The 19,687-nt window shown below is 44.2% G+C and overlaps 1 protein-coding gene across 2 annotated transcripts in view; it reads right to left on the bottom strand.

Annotated features, from left to right (window-relative positions):
* Positions 1 to 14,781, bottom strand: part of LOC144595929 (activin receptor type-1-like) — a 44,926-nt gene extending 30,145 nt beyond the window's left edge. For both annotated transcript variants that reach the window (XM_078403859.1, XM_078403860.1), the window contains exon 1: positions 14,371 to 14,781. The gene's annotated coding sequence lies outside the window, so the exon portion shown is untranslated. The remainder of the gene's footprint in view (positions 1 to 14,370) is intronic.
* Between the last annotated feature and the right edge of the window lie 4,906 nt (positions 14,782 to 19,687).

The following is a 19,687-nucleotide window of genomic DNA, read 5'->3' as shown; positions in this document are numbered from 1 at the left end:
GTTTTGTTTTTTAAAGCAATTTAAATGCTGGTGGCACAGCGGTGGAGTTGCTGAATACAGCGCCAGACCCGGGTTCGATCATGACTGGATCATGACAGAAAAATTAGTATGGAAATGTAAAGGGGAATTAAAATGGTAAGCAACCAGGAGATCCAGCAGGCTTTAGAGAAATACAGTGCGGAAACAGACCCTTTGGCCCACTGAGTTCATGCCCACCATCAATCATTCTGTATACCAACACTATCCAACACACTAGGGACAATGTTAAATTTTATCAAAGCCAATTAACCTATGTCTTTGGAGTGTGGGAGGAAACCAGAGCAGTAGGAGAAACCCCAGGCGGTCACAAGGAGAACGTACAAACTCCATGCAGGCAGCACCCAAAGTCAAGATCGAACCCGGGTCTCCGGCACTGTAAGGCAACAGCTTTACCGCTGCGCCACTGTGCCTGGTGGACTGGACACAAGTGTTTCTAGCAGGTCATTACCTTGAAATTACCATTCATTGCATTCTAAAAGCCAAGTGAAACTTACAGAACGAATATGATCACAAAACATCTCTTCCAATCCAAGTTTACTCCACAGTACCATTCTATTAAAACATTAAGACAGAGCAGAAGGTTCATTTCAAGGCAGACCACAAAAAAATTGACAGACTGGATATCTGTGATAACATTATCACACTTTCAATTGACATTATTGCGTTAACAGATACAATAAGCGCAAAATTCAGGCTTAAAGATGTACCACTTCCTGTTAGCTATTTTTCTTGTTCGGAAAGCAATATCATCTGACACTTTCATAAATCAGAGAATGACACAGTTGTCAACTGAATTGTATAAGCATCTTCAGAAAATACAGGAAAAATTAAAGGATGCCTGAGTATTCGACCCTGGATAGAACCGCTTCTTGTAAAAACATCTTTCCTTCAGGTGCATTTTAAACAATGGGGAATCGCTGGTCAGCACGTTCTCAGTGGGCCAAAGGGGCTGGGTCACTAAACTAAACAGGATACATCAAAGCTCTTTTCTAGGTAAATCTTTCCTTATCCCAAACCCTGGGCATCAACATACAAGTCGTAACCAGCTTCAGTGATTACAAAGTTGGCAGAGCTCCTATGGAAAACGTGACTAAACACATGGATTAAAAAAAAGAAAGATGTGGATGCAAGGAACTACAGATGCTGGTTTACAACAAAAAAAGGGTTGGAGTAACTCAGCGGTTCTGAGAGCATCTTTGGAGAAAATGCATAGGCAATGTTTCAGGTCGGGACTCTACTTCAGATTGATTGAAGTGTGGGGGAGGGGCTGGAAGCGAGCAAAAAACAGGACGAATGGGAGCCAGCAACTGATGACCTTAGGCAAGACGGTTCCCTGATAGGCCAATTATTGGCTAGAGATGATGCAAGCCCAAGAGGCATACATCATTGCAAACTGTGAAACTGATTAACTGATTTTGAGTTGGGGTGAGGGGGAAGTGAGGTTGTTGTAGAAGTTACCTAAAAGTGGATAATTTAACGTTCATACCGCTGGGTTGCAAGCTACCGAAGCGAAATACGAGATGCTGTTCCTCCAATTTACATGTGGTCTCACTCTTGCAATAGAGGACAGAAAGGTCTGTATGGGAATGGGAAGGGGAATTAAAGTGGTTAGCAACTAAGAGATCCAGCAGGCCTTGGCAGACCGAGCGCAAGCGTTCGGCCAAACGGTCGCCAAGTCTACCTTTTGTCTTACCGATGTACAGGCGCCCACACTGAACACTGTAGATGAGGTTAGAGGAGGTGCATGTGAACCTCCGTCTCACCTGGAAGATATTATGAAAAATCTTACATTGAAAATATTATAATTCAAGCTTTTAAAAGAATCTCCATGAATCTGTCCATTGTTGGCTGCACAGCTTCAAGTTATTGTTCAAAAAGGAGGCAAGCACACACTTCAGCAGCACAAGCTGAGTCAAGTCGGGTTTTATTCTTTCCAAAAGCTTACTCAACAAAAGGAAAACTAATGGTTTGACTCCACTGCTAACCAGAAGCGAGTAGACCTGGTATCAGATAACTTGGCTCAACTCAAATTACTTGCACTTGGACCTCACAACTCAAAACTTAATTTCTTACCACAAATCACGTTTGCAGCCACACCACTTGAAAACTGAAACTCACTTTAAATCCCACTGGATTAGACAACTATTGTAGTACTTCCAGTGCAAGTAGAATCCAAGACCGCAAATGAATTTCAGATTAGCAAAGAGGGCCAGTTTTGAAAAAAGCATTGTTTAGAAGCTCCTGTGTAAGAGATCTCAGATGGCTGTAAGAATAATAGGATGTGGGAGATTTTATCTTCTCTAATATCGACTGTTTGGGGCAACACAATGGAGCAGCATTAGAGTTGCTGCCTTACCACACCAGAAACCCATGTTCGACCCTGACTACGGATGGTATCTGTACGGAGTTTGTCTGTTCTCTCTGTCACCACGTGGGTTCTTTCCGGGTGCTCCAGAATCCCCCCTCATTCCAAATACGAGCACTTGTGTAGAATAGAACAAGTTTATGGGTGATTTTCCAGTATCCTTGTTTCCAGAGACTTTCAGGATTATCCGTTTTGCCGGACCAACAGAGGTCACGGCCTCCGAGAGGAGTCCAACGTTACCGAACAGTCCACCGAGGGGCCGAGATACTGGCCCGCAATGTCGGCTATGGGAACAGATTCATCGGCTCCAGCTGGGCCAGAGTTCCCGAGCCCCAGCCGCAGTCAGCAAATATAACCAGTCAATCGGCCATGGAAGTCGGCTGCTGGAACGTGGGGGCAAAAATGACCTGCCAATCGGCCGCCGAGGTCCCGATCAGGTTGAGATCGACCGCCTCACCTGGCATAGACGCAACATTTTCGGGGGGACTCCCGGGTGGATTTCAAGTGCATTCTCTTAATCTTGTCTGGATTAAAAGCGCTGCCGGACTGCCAGTTATCAGAAAAATCATTGGCGGGCCTGTCTTAGCAGTATTAAAGCACATGAAAGTAGATACATCTCCAGGGCATGACCACCTCAGACCTTGTGGGAGGGTACGTTCACAAACTGCAGAACTTTGAGAGAGAAATTTACATCATCTTTAGCCATAAGTGAAGTTCTGGATGGTCTGCAGGACCTATACATCAGGAGGTGCAGGTCAAGAGCAAGCAAGGTTATGGGGGACCCCTACCACCCCAGCAATGGACTGTTCCAGCTGCTACAGACAGGCAAACGCCTCCGCTGTCATGCTGTGAAAACAGAGAGGATGAGACGGAGTTTCTTCCCACAGGCTATCAGGACTGTTAACTATTATATCTCCAGGGACTACATTTTTTTCTGTATTCATTTTGATTTTTATGCTGTCATTGTAATTTTTTTCACAATCCGCAGGCATTGCCACTTTCATTTCACTGCACATCTTGTATGTGTATGTGACAAATAAACTTGACTTGACTTGGCGAAGGTTGTACTGTTAATTAAGAGAGGCAGCAAGTGCAAGCAAGGGAAACATAGAAACAAAAGAAAATAGGTGCAGGAGTAGGCCATTCAGCCCTTCGAGCCAGCACCGCCTTCAATATGATCATGGCTGATCATCTAAAATCAGTACCCCATTCCTGCTTTCTCCCCATATCCTTTGATTCTGCTAGCCCCAAGAGATATATCAAACTCACACTTGAATACATCACTACAGGCTAATGAGCCTCACATCAGTGGTGGGTAATTTACTGGAGGGGTTTCTGAGGGACATTTGTGCAGTATTTGGATAGGTAAAGAGTATAGGTCCACACTGATTTTCTGGGACCGTTGGTTCCTGAGCCTTTTTGGATTATCCATTTTACCGGACCAACAGAGATCATGGCTTTGGAGGGGGTCGAGATACCAGGCCGCAAAGTCAGCCGCAGAAGTCGGTTATGGGAACAAAGTTTCAGAGACCCGGCCGCAGTGGGCAAATTCAACCCGCCGATTGGCCACGGAAGTCCAGATGAGGTTGAGATCAGTCGTCTCACTCAGCCAAGGTGCCACATTTTCGGGGGGAGGACTTCCAAGGATTTAAGTTGGGGCTGGACCACCAGTTGCCAGAAAATTCACTGTTGGGCCTGTAAGTAGCAAGGACTGATCAGCCAACACTGCTTTGTTCATGGGAAAACGAGTAAAACAAATTATTAAAGCTTTTTGAAGAGATAACCAAGTGGATTGATAAGGACAAGGCAGTGGACATTGTATGGTAAGCCAGACTAGAAGGTTGAATCGCATGGGGTCGAGGGTAAGCAGGCTAATTTTATGTATAAGTGGCTTGATGGTTGGAAACAAGAGGGTGATGGTGGATGGTTGCTTATCAGACAAGAGGTCTGTGACTTGTGGAGTTCCTCAGCGGTTGGTGCTGGTCCCACTGTTGTCCACTATCTGTATCAATGATTTGGATGAGAATGTATGAGGCATAGTTGGTAAGATTGTAAATGACACAAAGGGCCGCCAAGAGGAACAGGGGTCTTACCTTCCGCACTCTGAGGTCGGCTGCGGGAGGCGCCCTGAGGCACAAAGGCTGAAGGTGGCCGGGTGAGGAGATGGACGATAGTTTGTTGAACGATCCGGACGTAGGCGGTGGCTGCAACAGGCCTTTATGGCCAGCTGCAGCCAGGAGTTTGAAAATGGTGGCAAATCATGGCGACTCTCACATATGGTCTCAGTGAGCTGTTTCTATACACTTCGACACAATTGTGCTCATTTATGGTAATAATTTACTGAACTGTAGGCCAGAAATGAATTTCACTGTACCTCAGTAAAGAACCATTCAACAATGTTTGCAAATGGGAAATAGAGGTTTGTTTGCAAAGGGGCCTGTGGTTGATAGGCTCCTTGAACTTATTTCTGGGCACGTACATGATGAATAATGGACACCCAGGCAAAGCACTGGAAGGCAGCTGCCTCACAGAAACATTTTTTGCATACCATTTTATGATAAAAGTTTGGATGCTGTACAACTTTTTTTTTTAAAACAAAAATAAACATGCTTTGGTTCCACTGCAACAAGGATTCAGCAAGGTAGAGCAAGACTTTTACCATTGCAGCTTTTTTGTTTTAAATTAACACATTTGAAAATTTATTTTATACAGAACAGCAGAGGAATGGGCCATTCGGCCTACAATGTTTGTGCCGAACAAGATGCCAAATTGAAATTGATCTCATCATGATCCATATCCCTCTATTCCCTGCACTCCCACCTGCTTATCTAAAAGACTCTTAAACACCACTGTCTTATATAACTATTCAGTAGATTGTTATTGAACTGTTTACTTCATTTACTCCATTATAGCCTATAAATCTCTGACCTCCCATTTTCTTCATTTTTTTAGCGATACAGCACGGGAATAGGCCCTTGGCCCACCGACCCCACGCTGACCATCGATCTCCCGTTCACACTAGCTCTATGTTATTCCAGTTGCTCATCCACCTCCAACACACTAGGGACAATTTTCAGAGGGCAATTAATCAACAAACCCACACACCTTTGGGATGTGGGAGGAAACCCACGTAATCACAGGGAGAACATGCAAACTCCACACAGACAGCACCCGAGGCCAGGATCAGACCCGGGCCTCTGGCACTGAGGCAGCAGCTCGACCAGCTACGTCACTATTAAATGATTCCATACATTGTGTCACAAACTATGCTGAAGTATGTACAGGTCCATCATCAATTTTCCGGCTCCCTTGGTACCAGACCCTTTCTGGATTATCCGTTTTGCCGGACCAACAGAGGTCATGGCCTTGGGCAGCCGAGATGTTGGCCCACAAAGTCGGTCTTGGAAGTCAACCATGGGAACAGATCTGCCGACTCCAGCTGGTCCGGTGTTCCAAAGCCCTGGCCACTTACAGCGCCAGAGACCCAGGTTTGATCCTGACTATGGGAGCTGTCTGTATGGAGTTTGTACGTTCTCCCTGCGACCCCATGGGTTTTCTCCAGGTACTCCAGTTTCCTCCCACATTCCAAAGAAGTATAGATTTGTATGTTAATTGGCTTCAGTAAAATTGTAAATTGGCCCTAGTGTGTATTTGAGTTGGGAATTGTTGGTTGGCACGGACTCGGTGGGCCGAAGGGCCTGTTTCTGTGCTGTATCTCTAAAATCTAACAAGTAAACCAATAGCTCAGCATAACTGCACTCCATGTTGAAGAGCTCCTATTGTAGTCAGTAACTCTTATCCTGCCCCAAACAAAATATCCATATCCAATTATTCAAGGCAACAGGAAATAGGAATTATAAGAAAATAGGAATTGCTGTGGTATCCAACAAGATAATAAAGTAATCTTCCATGTGCTTTATTATCTGAACCCCAGACCCTCCATTTTTCAGCTTTTGATCGCATATTTGACTGCACTCAACAAGAGTATAGCTCACCAGGGTAGAAAGTTCTACAGATTCAGTTATCATGAAGCCTCAGAAATCTGACCCTCTGTTCTGACACCACATCCATTGTTTTAAATGCTCTGGCCATTTTATGTGTTGGGATACAGAAAAGAAAAGAGCAGCAGCTAACTGGTGCTGGTGGTATTTTAATGTTCAGCCTTAAATGCATTAGTCAAAAAAGTTTAAGCGGTTCCACAATTTCTCTGTAGCTGGAAAACAAATTTTGCATTTCAAAAAAAATCCATCAACTTGAATTATAATTTCCTTATGTAGAAAATCTGCATGTTGTAATCTCAATTTTTTTGGGTTACCTCATCCAAAGATTATTTCATTGCTCTTCCTTCAACCCTTGCAGTACATTCATATCATTTCAAAATCATTTTACAAAATAGAAAATGGAGACACAAGGATCTGCAGTTGCTGGTTTACAAAAGAAAAAGACACACGGTGCTGGAGTAACTCAGCCGGCCAGTCTGAAGAAGGGTCCAGACCTGAAACGCACCTATGCCTTTTCCTCCAGAGATGCTGCCTGACCCTCCGAGTTACTCCAGCACTTAGTGTCTTTCTATTGGACCGATAAAAAGTAATTTCCATGAAACATAAAAGCTAGTGGCAAAACCATAATCCATTGACACGTAATGTCTGCTGTAACAGCTTGTTAAATCCTAGGTTTAAATGGTTTTGCATTACACAGACGGAAAGAAAGATCCCCTTGGTTGTAATTTTTACTGTCTACAGTAAATTTTGTAACAAATTATCGGAACTTTGACAACACCATCCACGAGCACACACCTGCCCGCGCGCGCACACCCACCCATCCACACACACACACACACGCCCAGCCACCCTGACGTTCAAAGGGAGGATGTTGTTTGGGATACCATCTCCAACAGATTTACCCCCAAACTTCACACCAGCCTGATTTAGACAGATAATTGCCAACCCCTTGTCACTAAGCCCAAATTCTGGACGTCCCCAATCTGAGATACCTTCAGCATAAAGCATATAGTGATTCAGGGGGAGAATCATCATTCCTTTCACGGATTATTAGAGATGAGCAGCAACTGCTGGCTTTGGCACCATCCATATCCCATTAATGAATTACAGAGATCACAGGTCACATGCAATACTAGTTGATACTAAGTTTTCATAAAACATACAAGCAAAATTAGGCCATTCAGTCCATCAAGTCTATTCCGCCATTCAATCGTGGCTGATCTATCTTTCCCTTTCAATCCCATTCTCCTGCCTTCTCTCCATAACCTTTGATGCCGTTACAAATCAAGAATCTGTCAATCTCCGCCTTTAAAATACCCAACGACTTAGCCTCCAGTCGTCTGTGGCAATGAATTCCACAGATTCACCACCCTCTGACTAAAGAAATTCCTCCTCATCTCCTTTCTAAACACATGTCTTTTTATTTTGAGTCTCTGCCCTCTGGTCCTTGACTCTCCCACTAGATGAAGTATCCTCTCCACATCCACTCTATCTGGGCCTTTCACTATTTAGTAAGTTTCAACGAGCTGTGAAGAAGTCACAGAAAGCCCTGAAGGTGATGTAGGTGGATTAAGTGAGGGTGCGAGTAGGTGGCAGACTTATAACTTGGGAAAATGTTTGTTTATTCATTCGTTGAAAGAAGAATTTCAGGCTGAGGAGCTTTCAACAAATTACCCAAAATGTTAGTTCTATTTCACTCTCCACAGAACCCACCTAACTTGTCAAGTATCTCCATGATTTTAAATTCAGATTATAGACATCGTTCGCGCGCGGGCTGATGGAGACGACGGCTGCAATGGGCCTTTGTGGCCAGCTGCAGCTGGGACAGTAAAATGAAGCTTCTTGCACAGAGACTCACTGGGCTGTTCTGTACAAACCGAGGTATCGCGCTTGCATACAGGGATAGTCTTGCTGAGCTGTATGCAAAACATTTCACTGCACCTGGTACATGTGAGAAGAAAGAAACCATTGAACCTACAACTTGTTCAGAGTTAGAAGACAATAGCAAATGCTTGGTTAAACTTGCCGGTTTTAGATTTTTTTAAAGCGTGGAAAGAGCAGTTGAAGGGCAGAGGAACCAAATATTGCCGAGTAGGCCACATGCCATGAACATTAGGAAAAGCACAAAATTACAAATAGCAGAGGTCCAGGACCAAGGAGCACGGATGGCCAAGATCCGAAAATGCAAAGCGACTCCTGTTCGATCCTGATCATTCAGTGGTGTCTGTGGAATTTATAGGCTCTCTCCAGGAGTTTCCCCCCTGCAGTGCTCCACGTCCCAAAAACATGCTGGGCGAGAGGTTATTTGGCCAAAGCAAATTAATCCTTGTTTACTACAGTCATAATAAAATCTAACTACAGAGTAGGATGTGAAGGATTTGGGGTGAGTGCAGAAGAGGTTTACCACAACGTTTGGTTTAGTTTGTGTACCAGGTCACAGTGAAAAACTTTTGTTGCGTGCTAACCAGCCAGCAGAAGGACAATACATGATTACAATCGAGCCATCCACAGTGTACAGATGCAGGATAAAGGGAATAATGTGAGTAACTTTTAGTGCAAGATAAAGTCCAGTAAAGTATGATCAAATATAGTCCGAGGGTCTCCAATGAGGTAGATAGTAGCTCGACTCCTCTCTAGTTGTTGGTAGGATGGTTCAGTTGCATGATAACAATTCTGCCTGGAATAAAGTATACGAGCCTGAGGCAGCGTCTCGATCCGAAATGTCACCTATCTATGTTCTCCAGAGATGCTGCCTGAGCCGATGAGTTACTCCACCACTTTGTGTATTAACCAGCATCTGCAGTTCTTTGCTTCTACTGTCTAAAAGGTTGGACAAACTTGCATTGTTTTCTCAGGAACATCAGAGGTTCAGAGGAGACCCGTTACAAGTATATACAATTATAGGAGGCTTGGATAGGATAGACAGTCAGAACCTCCTTCCCCAAGGATGGAAATGTCAATGACAGGAGGCATAGCATTAAGTGAGAGGACCAAAGTTTTAAGGAGATGTGCAGGGCAAGTTTTTTTTTCTACATGTGGAAAGAGCAGTGGGCGGCGGGTGCTTGGAACACTCTGCCAGGCGTGGTGGTAGATGCAGGTATGACAGGGGCATTTAAGAGACTTTTCGATAGGCACATGGGTACGCAAGGAATGGAAGGGTGTGGATCATGTGCAGGAAGAGATTAGTTTAAATTGGTATCACTTGTAGCATGGACATTATGGGACAAAGGGCCCATTCTACATTAGATAAATTGTAGGAAAATAAGTGGGAGAAATGGTATTGAAGCAATTGCTCCAGATCAGCCAGCAGCAACTTGATGTATCAAATGATCAATGAAAGATATCATGATGAATGAACGATGATACTTTTTATTGTCACATGTACACAAGTCGGAGAACACAAATTGGGGCAAAATAAAAAACATTTGGTCTATTATACCTGCTCTGCCTTTCAATATTGAGGTTGATCTTTTACTTCAGTATTACTTTCCTGTACTGAGCCCATAATCTCTCAATTATCTTAATATCCAAAACCTTTTGACCTTTGAACTTGGGCAACTCAGCAACTGTACATTCGCAACCTCCTTGGACTGAGAATTCAAAAATTCCCACCCTCAGGGTGAAGACAATTCTCACTACCATCCCTTGTTCTGAGAATTTTGACCCCTGGTTCTAGTCATGCAGGTGAAATAGCAACCATGTTGAGGCCTGTACGTTTTAAATGAGATCATTCTTATTCTCCGCAAGAAAGTTCAGGCATAATAGGACACAAAGTGCTGGAGTAACCCAGCAGGTCAGGCAGCATCGCTGGAGAACATGGATGAGTGATGTTTCAGGTTGAGACCCATCTTCCCAAATGTCACCTATCCATGCTCCCCAGAGATGCTCCACACAGAGAGTGGTGAGTCTGTGGAATTCTCTGCCACAGAAGGTAGTTGAGGCCAGTTAATTGGCTATATTTAAGAGGGAGTTAGATGTGGCCCTTGTGGCTAAAGGGATCAGGGGGTATGGAGAGAAGGCAGGTACAGGTTACTGAGCTGGATGATCAGCCATGATCATATTGAATGGCGGTGCAGGCTCGAAGGGCCGAATGGCCTACTCCTGCACCTATTTTCTGTTTCTATGCTGCTTGATCTGCTCAGTTACTCCAGCATTCTGTGTCCTTTTGTGTATGAAGCTGCAGCTACAGTTTCTTATTTCTAATGTTCAGGCATAGTCTGCTTAATCTGTTCTCCTATGACAGGCCTATCCCAGAAATCAATCCAGTGACCTTCTGCTAACTTCAACCATTGCTAACATATCCCTCCTCGGAGAGGAATACTCAATATTCCAGATGTGGTCTCAGGAGGACCCTATTCAACTGGAACAAGACATCTCCATTCTTAGTGTAGAAAGGAACTGCAGATGCTGGTTTATACTGAAGATAAACACATAGTGCTAGAGTAACTCAGCAGGTCAGGCAGCATATCTGGAGACAAAGGATGGGGGAAATCAGGGTCTGATGAAGGGTCCAGACACAAAACATCACCCATCCTTTTTCTCCAGACATGCTGTCTGACCCATTGAGTTACTCCAGTACTTTGTGCTTATCTCCATTCTCTTACTTAAATCCTGTTGCATTAAAGGCTAATATTCCGTTTGGCTTATTAATTGCTTGCTATACAGAGAACACAGAACATTATACCACAGGAACAGACCATTCGATCTCATAGGCTGTAGAGGCCAAGTCAGTGGATATTTTTAAGGCAGAGATAGATAGATTTTTGATTAGTACAGGTGTCAGAGGTTATGGGGAGAGGCCAGGAGAATGGGATCAGGAGGGAGAGATAGATCAGCCATGATTGAATGGTAGAGTAGACTTGATGGGCCGAATGGCCTAATTCTACTCCGATCACTTATGACCTTATGACAATGCCAGATTAAACTCTGCCTCCACATGATCCAAACCCCTCCATACCCATGTGCCTATCTAAAAGCCTCAAACACCACTACCATATGAGAACAGTGCTGAACTACTATCTATCTCATTGGTGACCCTCGGACTATCCTTGGTCGGACTTTGCTAGCTTTACCTTGCACTAAACGTTATTGCTTTATCATGTATCTATACACTGCACATGGCTCGATTTTAATCATGTATTGTCTTTCTGCTGATTGGAAAGCACGCAACAAAAGCGTTTCACTGTACCTCGGTACACGTAACGATAAACTAAACTGTATCTGCCTCCACCTCCACCACCACCCAGCACCCCTGGCAGCACGTTCCAGGCACCCAACATTCTGTGCAAAACAAAAAGCTTTCCCTGCACATCTATATATTTTACCCCTCTCACCTGAAAGCCATGACTCTAGTCCTTGATACTTCCACCTGGGGAAAGGTTCTGACTGTCTACCAAATCTATGTCTCTCAAAATTTTATACAGTCTCTGATACTCGAGGGAGCAATCAATTTGCCCAACCTTTTCTAACTAATGCCCTGAAATCTAGGCAGCATTCTGGTAAACCTCTTCTGCATCATCTCCAGACCTCCAATAAGCCTTCCTGTACTGTGTGACCAGAACTGCACATGATATTAAAACGTGGCCTATCCAAAGTTCTATAAGATCACAAATCAACTTGCTGACTGTTATACTCAATGCCCCGACCGATGAAGACAAGCAAACCACACATCGTCTTTACCACTCTATCTACTCATGTTGCCACTTTCTGGGAGCTACGGGCTTGGACCACAAAATCCCGCTGTATATCAATGCTTTCAAAGGTCCTGCCATTAACCATATACTTTCACCATACATTCGATCTCCTAAGGTGCAACACGTCACACTCTCTCAGATGAAACTCAATCTGCCAAGTCCCTTTCCATTTTCCAATATATCCTTTGACACGGCCTTTCTCTCAGTCCACAAATCCACCAATTTTGGTGTTGTCTGCAAACTTACTAACCATCCCATTTATATAAAAAATGACTTGGACATAATTGTAATCACAAACAGAAGTCCCAGCAGAGATCCTTGCAAACTCCACCGGACACAGACCACCAGCCAGAATAACACCCTTCCACCAATACCTTCCATGAGTAAGGCAGTTCTGAATCTGTCTTCTGAGGAAGCTAATTCTGAATCAGACTTCTACGAATAAGGCAGTTCTGGACCTGCATTTTAGTTCACTGATATACATATAGTTCACTGATATATGTACAGAGGACATTGGTGTTCATTTTAAACCAATAACTAGCCATTTGTTTTAAAGTTTCTTCTTTTACCAAGTGAATGCCCACATACTCTTCAACATTACGTTCCATCTGAATTGTTCTTGCCCATCTAACCTGAATACAGAGGACATAAAACAGTATAGCATAGGAACAGGCCCTTTGGCCCACAATATCCATGCCGAACATGTTGCCAAATTAAACTAATCTCATCTGCATGCATGTGATCCATATCCCTCCATTCTCTGCATATCCATGTTCCTGTCTAAAAGCCTCTTAAACACCACTATCGTATCTGCCTCCACCACCACCCATGGCAGCATGTTCCAGGCACTCACCACTCTCAGCACATCTCCTTTAAACTTTGCCCCTCTCGCCTTAAGGCTACGCCTTCTAGTCTTTAACATTTCCATGCTGGGGAAAATGTTCTGACTGTCTACCCCATCTATGCCACTCATAATTTTATATACATCCCCAAAGCTCATCTGCATCCTCCTCATACCCCCTTTTTTTAAATCATCAGCTTGGTGACATTTCTGACATCAGTTTAATATTGGGAGTTGTTTGACCAAACAAGTAGGGAGAGGCAAGCTCTGAGCTGGAAAGAAATACTGAACATAGAACGGAGTGTAGTCAATGTGGGGAAAACTAAGGGCTCCAATGGTCTTTCCTGAAATCTCTGGACAAGAAGCAGAGGGGGTCAAGTCCTGTTTCAGGAATAACAGAATGACATCCAGGAAACCAAGAGGATTCCGCTCAAAACCGCCAAGCAGTAGAATTTGACCCAAATTTGCAGTATAACACAAAGTGGTGGTGGAAATCGGTAGGTCAGGCAGCATCTGTGGAGGAAATGGCCTGGTGACGTTTGGGGCTGGGACCCTTATTCAGACACTCTTTCCTCAAAGTAGAAGTAGGACTAATGTAAATGGACAAGTTGGTGGGTGTGGACAAGTAGGGCCGAAGGTTTTTTTTCCTCACTGTATGACTGATTCTACAGTCCTGCAGAGAATACTGTTAATGCACGCACAGAGTACGAATAGGCTAAACACTTTGAGGGCAGACGCTTTGTTTTAGTTGAGAGAAACAAAAAGAGTAAACCTATACCTTCTCCTACCACTATCGAGGTCCGTGTTCTTTGGTCACATTGTTCAGTAATGGCCTGTGATATTGTGCAATAGGAAATATAGCGTGTAAAGCACGTTATATTCTCAATCAGTAATTAGTGACGACCCATTGAACTCGATCAGACTGGACATTTACTTTAGACCCTGCAACAGAAAGGACGGGCGAGTGTAATTCGACACACAACCCCAGGTTAGTTGGGACTTCAGGCCGCCATTTAAACCAAAAAGAGACACGGGAGGTGAGGTGAGTTGAGTTAGGTTAGGGTTTGCATTAACTGCATGGATCCCAGGAGTCTGAATACACTCCCTCATTCACCCCCATTGCAGAGAAATGTAAAACTTAGCACTGTAATGTGTAACAGCTGTGGCCGCAGTTGTTCGGGGCTGCCAGAAATAAATTGGCATTCCAGCTTTTGCTACAACGGGATCAAAACTTGCAAAATAACTTGGCCGGGATTTGTTCCCCCCCCCCCCCCCCCCCCCCTCCTCCCAAACCACCACCCGGATACAAAGGGGAAACATCGATTCCAAGGTTACCTGGAGATTAAGCGGAAAAAAATATGTGTGGTTGTTCGTGATTCCTCCCCGCAAGTCCGATCGTGGGATTCAAGTTTATTAGAAGTTTTAACCTACCTCTTGGGAAGTCGCGTTTCCTCCTGGGAAATGAGGCGGATATCAATTTAAACCTCCCCCCGAGCTCCGCCACTGCTCAAAGCACAATGTTCACCCATTGAACCGGCCATGAAAAGACCAACAAGACGAAGACGCCCGCTTGCAGCAGTGCCGATTCCAATCTCTCCTCAACCAAATTCAGCCGGCATTGTTATTCCAGGACTTCAAGTTTGGGAGGGTTTTGTTTTTTCTTATCGCGATCACTGCATTGCTTCTGGACTAAACGAAATGTGAGGCTGACAAGCCAGACCTACGATGTGGTTTCCACTGCGTTGCTTTTTTTTTTTTAAACTCTCTGCCTCTCTCCTCTCCCCTCCGCCTTGTTAAAGCGACAATCTCTCTCTCTCTCTCTCTCTCTCTCTCTCTCTCTCCCTCCCTCCCTCTGATCGTTCTCCCAGACTAATTACCAAGCCCTCATTACCACATCATTTCCTCTTTGTCCAAAACTCCCCCGAACAGACACCTAAGGCGAGGAAGATGGGGACTCGGGCCAATTAAATCTCAGACAGTCTCTTCAGACGACACGATTACATTCCTGCTCGGTTGCAAATTTCAGGAACGCCAATCCGGTTGTACTTTTCAACCATAAATATTTATTTCGATAAAGTTTATGACGAGATGTGTCCTTTTCAACGCACCTGTAGATAGGAAGCCTACACCAATTGAGTACTCAAACGCCACTGATTACTTACATTTTAACCAAATTAAGAATTTAATATGCATGACATTTTGCAAGAATGTTTGATTTAATGTATAGATTCATAGTCATGCAGCATGGAAACGGACCCTTCGGCCCAACCCGTCCATGCCGACTAAAATGCCCCATCTAAGTTAATCCCATTTACCCGGGTTTGCCCCATATCCCGTTAAATCTTTCCTGTCCAAGCGTCTTTTAAAGGACACAAAGTGTTGGAGTACCCAGCAGGTCAGGCAGCATCTCTGGAGACAAGGAGGAGGTGACGTTTTGGGTTGGAACCCTTCTTCAGGCCCTCCATGGATAGATGATGTTTCCACAGATGCTACCTAACCTGATGAGTTACTCTGCACTTTGTGTCTATTTTTGTAAACCATCTTCTGCAGTTCCTTGTTTCTAGAAGTGCCTTTTAAAAGCTGTTATCGTACCCGCCTCAACTACCACCTTTAGAGATACAGCACCAAAACAGGTCCTTCAGCCCACTGCACAATTTATAATTTTACCAAAGCCAATCAACCTACAAACCTGTACATCTTTGGAGTGTGGGGGGAAACCAGGGCACCCAGAAAAACCCAGGCAGTCGCAGAGAGAACGTACAAACTACGTACAGACATCACCCGTAGTCACAATTTACCTGGGTCTCTGGGGCTGTAAGACAGCAACTCTACCGCTGTGCCACCCCTCCTCTGCTGTTCCTCTGGCAGCTCATTCCATATACCCACCACCCCCCTGGGTGAAAAGTTGTCCCTTGGGTTTGTATTAAATCTTATTAAATCTTCCCCCATCACCTTTAGCATATTTTTTTTAGTCAGAGGGGGGTGAATCTGTGGAATTAATTGCCACAGGTGGCTTGGAAGCCAAGTCGTTGGGTATTTTTAAGGCAGAGATTGACAGATTTCTTGATTAGTAAGGGTGTCAGGGGTTATGGGGAGAAGGCAGGAGAATAGGGTTTAGAGGGAAAGATAGATCAGCCATGATTGACTGGCGGAGTAGACATGATGGGCTGAATGGCTTAATTCTGCTCTTATAACTTATGAAACGATTTTGATTCTCCCATCCTGAGTAAAGTACCCGATGTATGTACCCCCTCTATTCCCTTCATGTTTTTATACACCTCTGTAAGATCACCTCTCTGTAAGATCACCTGTGCTCCAAGGAATAAAGTCCGAGCTTGCCCAACCTCGCCTTACAAATATGTTTGTGGGATTTGTATCATATATTGGCAGACCTCCTGGGTTATTGCTTGCCCAGCATTAAAGGTGTGCCGCCTGTTACTATAACAGTGCAAGACATTGATTTATGGTGCCCCATTAAGCCAAATTGTGTTTTAAATTAAATGGCATTGTTGGATTTCTGCCAGTTGTACTGATCAATATTCTGCGGTTCCCTGCAAAATCTGTAAATCAGTGACTTTGAATATTGTTAAAACTCAGAATGCAAGGCATATGAAGAAAAAGAGCATGAACTATTGTAACAACGGGCACAGCAGTGCAGCTGTTAAAGCCACTGCCTCACAGCACCAGAGACCCAGTTTCGACCCTGACCTCAGGTGGAGTTTGCACGTTTGACTCTGTGGGTTTCCTCCAGGTGCTCCGGTTTCCTCCCACATCCCAATGACGTACAGGTTTAATTGGCCTCTGTAAAATTGCACTGGGTGTGCAGGGAGTGTATGTGAAAGTCCATCAAGGTTGGGAGGGAAGTTCACCTCACTAATAGTTAATAAATGTTGAAAAGAAGTTCTAGAAAATACAAAAAATGATTTTGACATCAATGCAATTGCCTTCTAAAAGATAAAAGAATTCCCAGAACATTGATCTTGTGCCAAAAAATGATTTCATAAAACACTCAAGTTAACATCATGTTCTGTTTCCATGAAATGCCAGCTGCCAAAAGGGGCAGGGTAAACATCTCCATGAAATATTTTAGAAAGAAGTGGCCAAGCCATCTGCCAACAGATAGTGAAATAAACATCTGATTGTTCCCTGGATGATATGTTCCTGGAAGATATAGATTCTGCTTTGCTCAATAAATGCAGACCTAAATCCTTAATATGTAGCAAAAACAGTAGGGGGTTTTACTTCCCCCTGTTCATTCTCACTCCTTCTTAAGTCCCACAAGGAAAGCTCAAAGTGTTTGATGAAAGGAACAAAGAAATGTAGATGCTGGTTTATCAAAAAAGGACACAAAGTGCTGGAGTAACTCAGCAAGTCAGACAGAATTTCTAAAGAACATGGATAGGTGACATTTCGGGTCATCTATAAGATGACACAGAAGGGTACTGACCTGAAACACCACCTATCCATGTTATTCAGGGATGCTGCCTTAGCCACCAAGTTACTCCAGCATTTTGTTTCCGTCAGCATTCGACGGTGTTCCTCTGAAACTTTAGATCAATCTTGCTTCAATCTGGACACACAAGGAACTGCAAATGCTTGAATCTTGTGTAACACACAAAGTGCTGGAGTGACTAAGCGGGTCAGGCAGCTGTGAAAGGAATGGATAATCAATGTTGCAGGTCAGGATCCTTCCTCAGTCTAAAGAAGGATCCCGACCGGAATCATTGTCTGTCCATTTCCTCCAAAGATACTGCCTCTGACCCTCTGAGTTCCTCCAGCATTTTGTATTTTGCTCGCATTCCAGCTTCTGCAGTCTCTCGTCTCTCCACACTGCTGAGCATCTCCTGCAGTTTCCTGGGAGAGAACATTCTGATGCAAGATTATTGCCTGAAATGTTAATACTGTTTCTCTCTATTGCTGCTGCCGTATCACATAGAGTCATAGAGCGTGAAAACAGGCCCTGTTAAAATGTTTTTTTAAAGGTCCCCACCTTTGAAAGCAGCTACCTGAGGCGCTGCCTCGAGACAGCAGCATGTATCATCAAGGATCCCTACTAAACAGACCATGCCTTCTTCTCCATTCAACCATTGGGCGGACGATACAGAAGCCTGAAGGTCCACGTCACCAAGTTGAAGAACAGCTACTCTCCTACAATTATAGGGTTCTTGAACAGACCCTCACATCCCTAATCCCACCTCAAAAGTGGTCTACCCCTTGCACTATGTAAAAACAAGGAATTGCTGATGCTGGTTTACACAAAAGGGCACAAAGTGCTGAAGTAGTTTAATGGAACAGGCAGCATCTGTGGAGAAAATGGATAGGTGATGTTTCAGGACGAGACCCTTCTTCAGACCTTCAGTCTGAAAAAGGGTCCTGACCTGAAACGTCACCTATCCATGTTCTCCAGAGATGCTGCCTGACCTGCTGAGCTACTCCAGTGTTTTGTGACCATGAGCTTGTTCTTTCTCCTAACACCTTGTTCTTTAGCACAATTTTTTTTCTTTCTACTTTATTGCAGAATTTTTGTGTGTAATTTATGTGTAAATAATGTTTTTGTGTGTTCAGGTGAGTTCCTGGTCTATGATGCTGCTACAAGCAAGATTTTCATTATACCTGTACCTCACTGCACATATAATAAACGACTCGGCTTGAGATGTAGTGGGATGTTGTACTACCCAAGTAATGTGAAAACTTACCGAATAGTAAAATGCCTGGATGGCACGGATGTGGAGAGGATGTTTCCACTTGTGGGAGAGTCTAGGACCAGAGGCCATAGCCTCAGAATAAAAGGACGCTCCTTTCGAAAGGAGATGAGGAGGGATTTCTTTAGTCAGATGGTGGTGAATCTGTGGAATTCATTGCCACAGGCAGCTGTGGAGGCCAAGTCAATGGATATTTTTAAGACAGAGATGAACAGATTCTTGATTAGCAAGGGTGTCGGGGTTATGGGGAGAAGGCAGTAAAATGGGGTTTAGAGGGAAAGATAGATCAGCCATGATTGAATGGTGGAGTAGACTTATCATATCATATCATATCATATATATACAGCCGGAAACAGGCCTTTTCGGCCCTCCAAGTCCGTGCCGCCCAGTGATCCCCGTACATTAACACTATCCTACACCCACTAGGGACAATTTTTACATTTACCCAGCCAATTAACCTACATACCTGTACGTCTTTGGAGTGTGGGAGGAAACCGAAGATCTCGGAGAAAACCCACGCAGGTCACGGGGAGAACGTACAAACTCCTTACAGTGCAGCACCCGTAGTCAGGATCGAACCTGAGTCTCCGGCGCTGCATTCGCTGTAAAGCAGCAACTCTACCGCTGCGCTACCGTGCCGATGGGCCGAATGGCCTAATTCTGCTACTGGAACATGAAAAGCTCTGATTGAACAGATCAGAGGAACATGAGTGTATCCTTCTGTGATTTCTTGGGGTAGAACTTGCATGGAATGGGAACCTCGCACATGTATTGCATCCCAAGATGTGCAGTGTGAAATCTCTCACAGTGCTCTTCTAACCCAAAATGGGAGGTGAGCTTCTGACATTTGGTCTTCTTTCGATGCCACAAAATTACACGTGGCAGTATTGATTTTACTTGGTTATTATTTGTAATGTCAAGGGAAGACTGGCTAGTGGAAAATCTATCAGAAATCGAGTCTGCCAGACAGGTCAGCCACTAAGTTCAAGACATAAAAGGAATGAAGGCGAAACCCTGCATAGCCAGACAAATCAATATGTCTTACT

Source organism: Rhinoraja longicauda, chromosome 8 (genome assembly GCF_053455715.1).
Source record: "Rhinoraja longicauda isolate Sanriku21f chromosome 8, sRhiLon1.1, whole genome shotgun sequence".
In the NCBI taxonomy this organism is placed as follows: domain Eukaryota; kingdom Metazoa; phylum Chordata; class Chondrichthyes; order Rajiformes; family Arhynchobatidae; genus Rhinoraja; species Rhinoraja longicauda.
Note: the sequence above shows the minus strand (reverse complement) of the source record. Positions and strands in the feature narration are given on the sequence as shown.